At 38.2% G+C, this 8,962-nt stretch overlaps 1 protein-coding gene across 5 annotated transcripts in view; it reads left to right on the top strand.

Moving 5' to 3' along the window:
• The window catches only part of gria3b (glutamate receptor, ionotropic, AMPA 3b), a 108,203-nt gene that overhangs the window by 36,350 nt on the left and 62,891 nt on the right, over window positions 1-8,962 (top strand). The window lies entirely within an intron of this gene.

Raw genomic sequence — 8,962 nt, 5'->3', positions numbered from 1 at the left:
GGGGGGGGGTCACGGATGTGTGCAGGAGATGAGAGACAAATTCAAATACTGTCTTCCTCTTTTTGAGCGTGCCAGAAACTGGTCTGTTCCTCGTGCACTGTATTGTATAAGCACCAAAGCACCCTTAACTGAAAATTTATGTCCTGTAGCTTTAAAATACAATGTGCTAATTTTTTGTCCGAACTGGAACTTTGATATCTATTACAGTTTTTACATAACTGCAGTTTAAGTTTTATAATTTTTACAGATTTTGCCACAGAATGTCCTACTGACAGTCGATGATGTCCCACTCTAAATTTTGAGGTGTCTAAACTTTTTAATACTTTTCCAAACAAACTTTTCTTACTCCCACAACCGTTTTTGGTGCATATACAAATTATACATCAAAACTTAAGCAGTTTTGTCTTTTCTCACTCAGTGTGTCTCTCACTACTGTAGGTCCTACGGGTTTCTCTCAAATGCACCACCAAGCATCCATAGATTCTTCTATATTTTAGCTCAAAGCTGGAAGTGAAGCTTTTTCACTTGTAGAAACAGAAAACTTCAGTGTTCTGTCACTCACAATTCAAGGATATTTCCAATCTGACTTATAGTCTTTGTGCAGCACCTGTTTGTCTGTCAGTTTGTGTTTCTTTCTGCCTCTCACTAACTTGGCAGTCAGGGAGTGACAGACACAGGTGTGTGGTTACCATGGTAACCATAGGGCGTCACTGGCAGCAGCTTTAACATTTCTTTTGATCTTAGTTCACTTTACTCTTCCTTTACAGTTCAGTCATTAAACTCTATGCATTTTTTAGGTTTAGATTATCACAAAGGTATGTTGGAATTCTAGGAATTACAGCTTCATTGGCACCCTTCAGAATTTCTTCAGAGATTCTCTTGTTTATAATCATTGTTTTTACTTGTACCTAGATAGAAAAAGCTCCGACCTGCAGGTATATTTCATGCAGTCTCTCCTGTGCTTTGTTTCTTGTTTGTTTTGTTGTTCTTTTTGTTTTTTTTTTGTTCTTTTTGTTTTTTTTGTGTGTTTTTTATTGTTATTGGTCCAGCCTGACGCCCCCACCTCTCTATATTAGATTTTAATGCAGAACATGAAATGTATTTTTTGCAGTTTTTCTGTCTGTGGGTCTCCGGGCCTGTTTGGGCCACAGCTGAGGGCCTTAATCCTCCACGCAGCCCCGCAGATAATGTGTGGTTAATTAGGGTCATTCTGACTAGGACACTCATTGGATCTCCCCTGCGGACCGTTGCAACCCACATGTCCTTCAGCACAAACCAATACAGCTCAGCTCCCCCCCCCCATAATCCCCGCTTTTTCACTTCAGTCTAGCAACTAAGGCTGTCTGGAGCCGAGCTGGATTCATGGCAGATATGGGGGGAAAATAGCCTGAAATACGAAAATTGAAGAGGTGTTAGAAAGATGGAGTGCGAGCGATAACAAACGGCTGTGGTCTTTGAAGAAATCAAAGGGCAACAGAGGGCAACAGAGAGAGGTAAAACAAGAAGGAGAAGGAAACAAACACCAATTCCGTCCGGCAATTAAGGCAACAGCAGGCGCTTGTGATTTACAGCCTGTTACTTTTGTACAGACAATTCCCAGCGCAGAGCACATCCGCGTGCCGAGGCGCATGCCAAACCACTTTTACCTCTCTTCTTACTGCCAGCGGTGTAAAACGATCCCTTATTAGTGGGAGGACATTGGCCCCAGGAGGGGATTAAAGTCGTTTATTGATGCACTTCATCCAGCACTTTGGGGGGCTTTGACACTTGGCTCATCAAGCAGACAGATGTGTCAGAGAGCTTCTACCTCCTCTTATCAGGTAGTGCAGCTCCCCCAACATCGTGGACACTGACTGCTGACTAAACCAAGAGGAGTGACAGGGGAAAATAGTTTTTTAAAGGTTTGTTTTCTTTTTACCCTCCAGGTCTAAGGGGGAAAAAAATTGACAATCCAATTTATTGTACTATAGTTGTGTAAGTTATTTCGACTAGTTCAATTCAGTCCTTGTTCTTTTTCTTTATCCGCACACCCCAGACCAATGAGGTGCTGTCCTTCATTAATGCAATACCATACCCAGATCTGTTTATTCAAATCAAGGGTTAATTTGACTTTGCATAACTCAAAATGAAAAGGAGATAGTATGTTAATAAAATCAATGAGTTACTAATTGCAGTATCAGTATTTACACACATTGTTTCTGTAAAATGTGAAGTGCAGCGACATTCCTCACTTTCCATCCGTAAGGCTTTCTATTAAGGTCTTTGCACTAAATACGAAAAGTGTTCTTTTTATGTGGGGTTGTAAAGAGTAAATTTGAGAAGTCATTATCTTACCTACAGCAGTCAGTATAATTACTTTAGTGTTTTGGGTCAATTTCAGTGTTTCTGTCTGAAAGAAGACTTTTCAAGAAACAGAAAGTTATTTTTTTAGAAACAACAAATAAAAGTATAATTCTGGAAACACTGTTTCTGTGTAACCAAGGTCTCAGCTTTGCCTATTTGTTAAAGCATTCCAAAGAAGCTAACAAGTGCTTTACCAATGTGCTTCAAGTTGTACTGAAGTCATGTTTTCTGCAGGAGAAAATAACTACTACTACTACTTCCCACAATTTGATAGCTAATAGGTAAAATACTATGAAAGCTATTTAGCTAATAACTAACTGGCTAGTAACTTCATAGTTAGGAACAAATTAGGTCTTCATGACACAATTTGTTCCTATTTTTTGTTGAATTTATGAAAAATACAGAAGATAAAGCTGTCTGGCAGACAAAAAATATGTACTTTAGCACTAACATAGTGAATCCCAAAGAGCTATTTGTTGAAAACTTGGCATTCAGTAGCTGACCAAGTGAAGGATGGTGCATCAGGTCCTGTTTCAGATCTTTGCTGGATTTTTTCGTGCTTCTTAGAGACATGAGTTTCAAGTACTGTTTATCTGCTTTAGATATATTTTTTAAGCCTGACACTTCTTTTGTTGTCCTCCACTTATTTGCTTTCCCCATCTTTTTAGCAGCACTCCCAGTCAGGTACAAAGACTGGACAAAAAAATGGTTGAAAAAGCAGCAAAATACCTAAATATTTTTTGCCTTTATCAGTTGGGGTTCATCACAGTAGTTTTAGGATTGTCAACAAAAAGCCATGTGTTTAGACAAGTCTCGTGCATGTAAAACATTTTATCTAAAAATAAAAGCGAAATAAAATTGGTTGAATACATGTCTGTCTGTAGGTGGCTGCCATGTTTCTGATTTGCCGTGGATAGGAAATTGAATGAAATGAGTGAATCCAAATTACAAATGACGCCATGCTCAAAATGTGCAAAACAAATCTTCTATTACAATGCATTTCTATGAGCCCTTTTGCCTTCTAGTTTGTAGTTGATAAAAAATGTGATCATCAGGGAGATTGGAAGCAACTTTGCAATTATTCTCCAAACTCTTCTATTAGAGAGAAAAATACAGCAGAAAGAGAGAGAGAGAGCAGCAGCTGAGTTCCAACAAGAGGTTTTTATTCAGTCAATAGAAAAGATTAATTACAGCCACACTATTCATTTGGCTCTGTTATTGGACAGGCAAAAGAAATGCTTTTAGGCCTCGGTGCTGTGCTTTCAGTCAGAGAGTGATGGTCCATACGCCTCTGACTCAAATGTATTGGAGGGAAATGAAGGGAAATTTGTACTGTAAATGCCAATATGAGACAGCTGTTTGGAAGCAGACATAATGAAGGAACTGAAGCAAATGGAGCCTCCGTAGGCAGTCTTAACACCGGCTTTATGAGTGGCTACTCTCCTCTTATCTGCTGTAATATATTGACAGGCTATCTTATGTGAGTGTGTGTTAATATATATGGGAGGGAGATCCAAAGAGCTATCAGTCTCGTTTGATTCAACCCCCAACTTCACACAGGAATTTTTCCTCTCTGTTCTATCTGCTTTTACCGATGCCATAGGAAATATGATCATTTTACCTCTCTCTTTCATTTTGCTTCATCACATTTCCCCTTAAAAAGCTGCAGCAGTGTGGGGGTGATGGGGTGAAGGGAGATGGATCCTGCCCTTTCTGTTTTGGCGGTCAGGTATGGGCAGATAATTGCCAGGTCTGTGCAGCAGAGACAGATGATTACAGGCTTTATTGTCTCTCCCAGGCACAATCAACCCTGATTCAGCAATCTCACCTCTTCTTGATTTATGAGTCACTACCTCCTTCTCCCCTTCCCCCCTACCCACCTCCCCCCATCCTTCTTCTTTATGTGCTTTTAGACTTCTCTTACGTTGCCTCCTCCTTGAGCGTATACCTTTTGTGCTCTCCGTGATTGTTGTCGTACAGCAGTCGCAACCTCGCCCTCCTCAAAATGCGGCAAAGTGCTTGGGAAAAGGATGAACCGCTCAAACAAATCACAAGGGAGGGGGGTCAGAAAATGTGTTGTTTGCGTGACATCAGAGAGCAAATCTGAATTTTCAGGTTCGGTTAACGTGAATGTCGGTGCCGCGGGGCTCTTAGTAATTTTCGAGGCAAGTGGTCGTGTATTTCAAACAGAGGTGCACAAAAGCGGAGTTGACATTTAACTCAATGGTGGTCGATTTAGCTGTCTGGAATGACAATCGTCTTTGGAAAGTTTTATCAGTCGCAGCTATCGCTCACAAAGCCGATTCAGTCCACCCATTCACCCATTTTCCTGCTAACTTTTTAATGGAAAGACATTTTTAGGATAATTATCATCATATTGTTTTTTTTTTTTGCTTCCAGGTAAAAGCTAAAAAAACAAAAAACAAAATCTCAGCATCCTAATCCAATCACAGATCATCAGTACTCAGAAAACATTGAGATAATAGCCATATTTTTGTGTCGTAATCAAACCGAAACCTTCAGGGCTAAAACATGAAACTCAGTGTGTGTGTGTGGAGAGGGTTATTTGCCTTTTTTGCTCGAGCTGCACAGAATAAAAACATTTTAAATCAGCCAATAGTGATAAATCAGGATTGTCAGATGGTATTTGGAAACTCATCATTTAAATCTACAGTCCAGGTATTGAACCACTCATGGGGGAAATGTTAAAGTCTGTTTTTGTTTTTTGTTTTTGTTTTTTTTAGCTTGGTTCAATAAAAACTATCAAAACACTTTAAAAATTCATTTGTATCTGTAAAAAATTTATACGTTTAATCATTTATTTTCTTTTTTTTGTTTACAAATAACTCCATTAAATGGTGATGCAGAAAAAAAAACGTTCACAAAAACTGACTGGAACTACGGAATACCAGGAAAATGCCAAGGAGTTGTGATGCTGGGTGTTTACACTGCTATCTAAACTTCACGTCCATTTTTAAGCTTCAATTCAATCTTTCTCTTTTGGATTGAACAGACAGGAGGAAACACTGGCTCACCAGCAAAGAGATAATGTTCCTGTGGACCCAGGTTTCCTGGCTGACTGCTTGTTATGATACCATGAAAATGCAAAGAACTGTTTCAGGATCAGGTTTGGAGTCAGCTGTGCAAATGCCTCAGGTGTGTGTAGTTTTGTTTTGATGGTGATGAAAAGTAGAGGGCTCCATGAAAGTGGTTCTCTGCCATCTGTAGCTATTAGGAGCTAATTGAAAGGCAACAAACACAACAAACACACCAATCAAAACAAAATTATGAATAACATTTTGCATTTCCGCTAATAAACCAGTATTTTTAAGTAGCTTTAAAAATACTGGTTTAACTCTACATTACAAGTTCCAAAGTGTAACATTTTTGTGTCTGTCTGTCTGTCTGTCTGTCTGTCTGTCTGTCTGTCTGTCTGTCTGTCTGTCTGTCTGTCTATCTATCTATCTATCTATCTATCTATCTATACTCATCTCTGTGTGGTTGCTGAGAACAAACTAAGGATGTGCTTTATTAGCATTCACTCTGATGTTTTTTTTTACTACCAACACATGAGTTAATTATATCAAGAAAAATGAATATAAGAACCTCACCCCATAAAATCTTTAATTTCTGCATAAAGCTGTGAAGACAACCGATCACAAATTTGCTTTGCTTCTAGTTAGCAGGCTTAAAGTTATCAGTCTGTTTAAAGTAATAGTTCTAATATAAAAATCAGTGAAGTTGTCTTTAAACATCTCTAATCTAAAAGGAATTTATGGTGCTTTTGTAAATGCTATTTTTGAAACCTTTAGATTGCTGTCTGTTTCACATTACATGGTTACGTTGCCAGAAGTATAATAATATTCCAGCTGGAAGTGACCTCAGCTAGCTGCTGCTAAATAATCGGAATTAAACATGTATTACTGTGCAATGTGAAACTGATGGCAGTGTGAAGGTTTATAAAATCCAATTCACCTAAACTGCTATAAAATTTGTTTCTGTGAAAGATGTTTTAGGATGGCAGAGATCTACTCTGGTCCTGGCCCCACTCAGACCAGCAGCACGCTTGTCAGTATAGTCAGAATTAAACTCTATTTCTCCAAACTGAGGTCATACAAAGTGCTATTGCTGTGATTTAGGATATTATTATCTCTTGGTATCAGTGTAAAAGCAGGTATAATTTATTAAAGTCTGTGGTCCTTTATATTCTGAAAGAAACATCTATTTAAATAAAAACAAATGAAGCGGCAGGTTAATATTTCACCCTGTTGCCTGTCTCCTACTACAGAGAATCATTATAAAAGGGTATTGGAGTGGGCAGGAATGACCTCCTGTACCAGCCTCTTTTGCAGAAGAAGCCTCCGACTGGAGACACTTCATTGTTAATCACTGTATCTTGTAGAGGGCGAGCAGTTATATTGACATTATGTGAATAACAATCTGCAGAGGTCAATTTCAGTCATATTTTCTGCCAAGACCTGGAGCTGCCACCACCTAATTTATGGCAGCGCTGAGAGAAAAAAGGGATTTGAGCTCGTCTCAAAACATCCGAACGCCACACGGGAGGCGCTGATGACAAATTAAAAACAATAGTGGGTCCTTCTCTCATCTGTTTCCATCATTGCCTCCACCAATCAATATTCTGAATGTGATACAGCCAGTAGGAAAACGATCCAGCTGCTGCTGCACAGAAAAGCTTTTCACTTTGATCTTTTACTTTTATCCTCTAACTGCTGACAGCTGAAACTGCAGTTAAAACAGTGTCCCATGTCACAGCCTCATTATGGCAGCAGAAAGTCAAACGCTCCTAGAACAAAAATGTGCCAGGTGGAAGCTGCTTCCAGCCTTTAAAGGATCTCCAGGGCGAGCTTTTTCATTTATCCTGTCATTATTTCCAGTGACCTGAAGCCCAGTCATTTCAGCAAAACTTCTGTGGAGGAATAATCTTTAAAGGTTTTTGCTGAAGTTGTGGCTTGGGTTGTAATAGATTGCTCAAAAACATAGAAACACCTACAGATTTCCTCACACAGACGTGCAGGCCTCCTGTTTGTTACATTTTTAAACATAAGCTTTTCTCAGTAAAAGGAAAATTAGAAGCAAGCCTTATAGCGATATTTAACCATGAAAGAAGTTTCAAAATTCAAGCTGTCATCGAGAGGGAGGCATTTACTTCCTAAAAAAAAAATCAAATAAAACATATACGGTCCTTTATTATCATTGAGGCAGCTGTCTCTCAGACGACAGTTTGAGCCTAAACCCAATTCAAACAAGACAATCTGGGATTCTCAGAACGGAAGCAAAGATTGGTCTCAGTTGTTTTTAACCAAACAATGAATGAAAATCACTTTAAAAAAAAAAAAGATCAAGAAAAGAAGAAATAGAATTTATGGAAAGTTTTTTCTTGTGGGGTGTTTAAAATCGACTCCAGATGATCAATGATATAATAAAAAAAAAAACAATCATAAATTAAGGACTTAGCATTCATTGAAAAATTGTCTGATGCTGAGAAAAAAGGATGGTAATTCTCAAAGTATATGTTGTGAATGACTCTCAGCTACTAACAAGCTAAATTATAGCTCACTGTCTGTATAATTGACTGAGTTACAGCCTTTTAGGGTTTGCTGAGGTTGCATAGCTATGCTGCCATCTGGAATGGAGTTGACTCTAAAAGTTATTCAGGCATAGATTTGCACCCAGGAATTGCATTCTGTGAGTTTTGTTCAAATATGCTCAGTGGTTGGTGAGACACACAGGCACGGAAAAAAATAGTATCACCCAAACTTGATCTGACTCCAAAAATCTACAGAAGCGATTTTAATAGCAGTCAATTTACAAGTTATTAAAAGCAAGTAAACTTCTCGGCTTTTCTAAATCTGTAAATTAAAGTGTGTAATAATTACCCACTTATGAGAATGATGAACTAAATTAAAAGGAGAAGGGGAAAAAAAAAATCATTAAACTGTAGTTTTAATTTGTTTTAAATAAATAATAAACAAATAATCTCTGCTGTAATGCTGGTTGTTTTTCATACCTATTGTCTTTTAAAGTATCTAAGTAACTGTGATTTAAGAACAAGACATTTAGGTTGACCATGTTGTTAATTTAAGAACACAATTTCACACAAAACTCTGGGGCCAAAATAAACAAATGAGTAAAAACATAAAAGAATCATTGTTAGGAATAATGAGTGGGTTGTGGCAGTCATAGGACAGATTGCGATTAAAAAGACTACTTTCAGACAAAAACAATTTTTTAAATAAAAGGGTATTTAATTTCTTCCTCTACTCCATCCGTCAGACTTACAGTATTATGGTTATATTTAAAGAAACAACAAGGACAGAATTAAAGACTATTAAAGCATAGTTTGAAGCTTTTAAAGTGAGGGTTTATAAATATCTCATCTGTTGTAGATAGCTCTCTGAACAGCCTGTTTTTGGAGGAACAGAGTTTAGAGTTTCCTCGCAGATATTGGCAAAGAAGATGACTCCTGGGGGAGTCAGGGCCTCTGAATCAGAGACTGACCAGTCAGCGTGATCGCTTTGTACATCTCACCATAAACTGTAAAAAAGAATTTAATTCGGTCTCTGGTTCCTGCCAAGCTACATTACAGCAGCAAGAC

The sequence above is a fragment of the Kryptolebias marmoratus genome, linkage group LG9, assembly GCF_001649575.2.
Source record: "Kryptolebias marmoratus isolate JLee-2015 linkage group LG9, ASM164957v2, whole genome shotgun sequence".
In the NCBI taxonomy this organism is placed as follows: Eukaryota; Metazoa; Chordata; class Actinopteri; order Cyprinodontiformes; family Rivulidae; genus Kryptolebias; species Kryptolebias marmoratus.
Note: the sequence above shows the minus strand (reverse complement) of the source record. Positions and strands in the feature narration are given on the sequence as shown.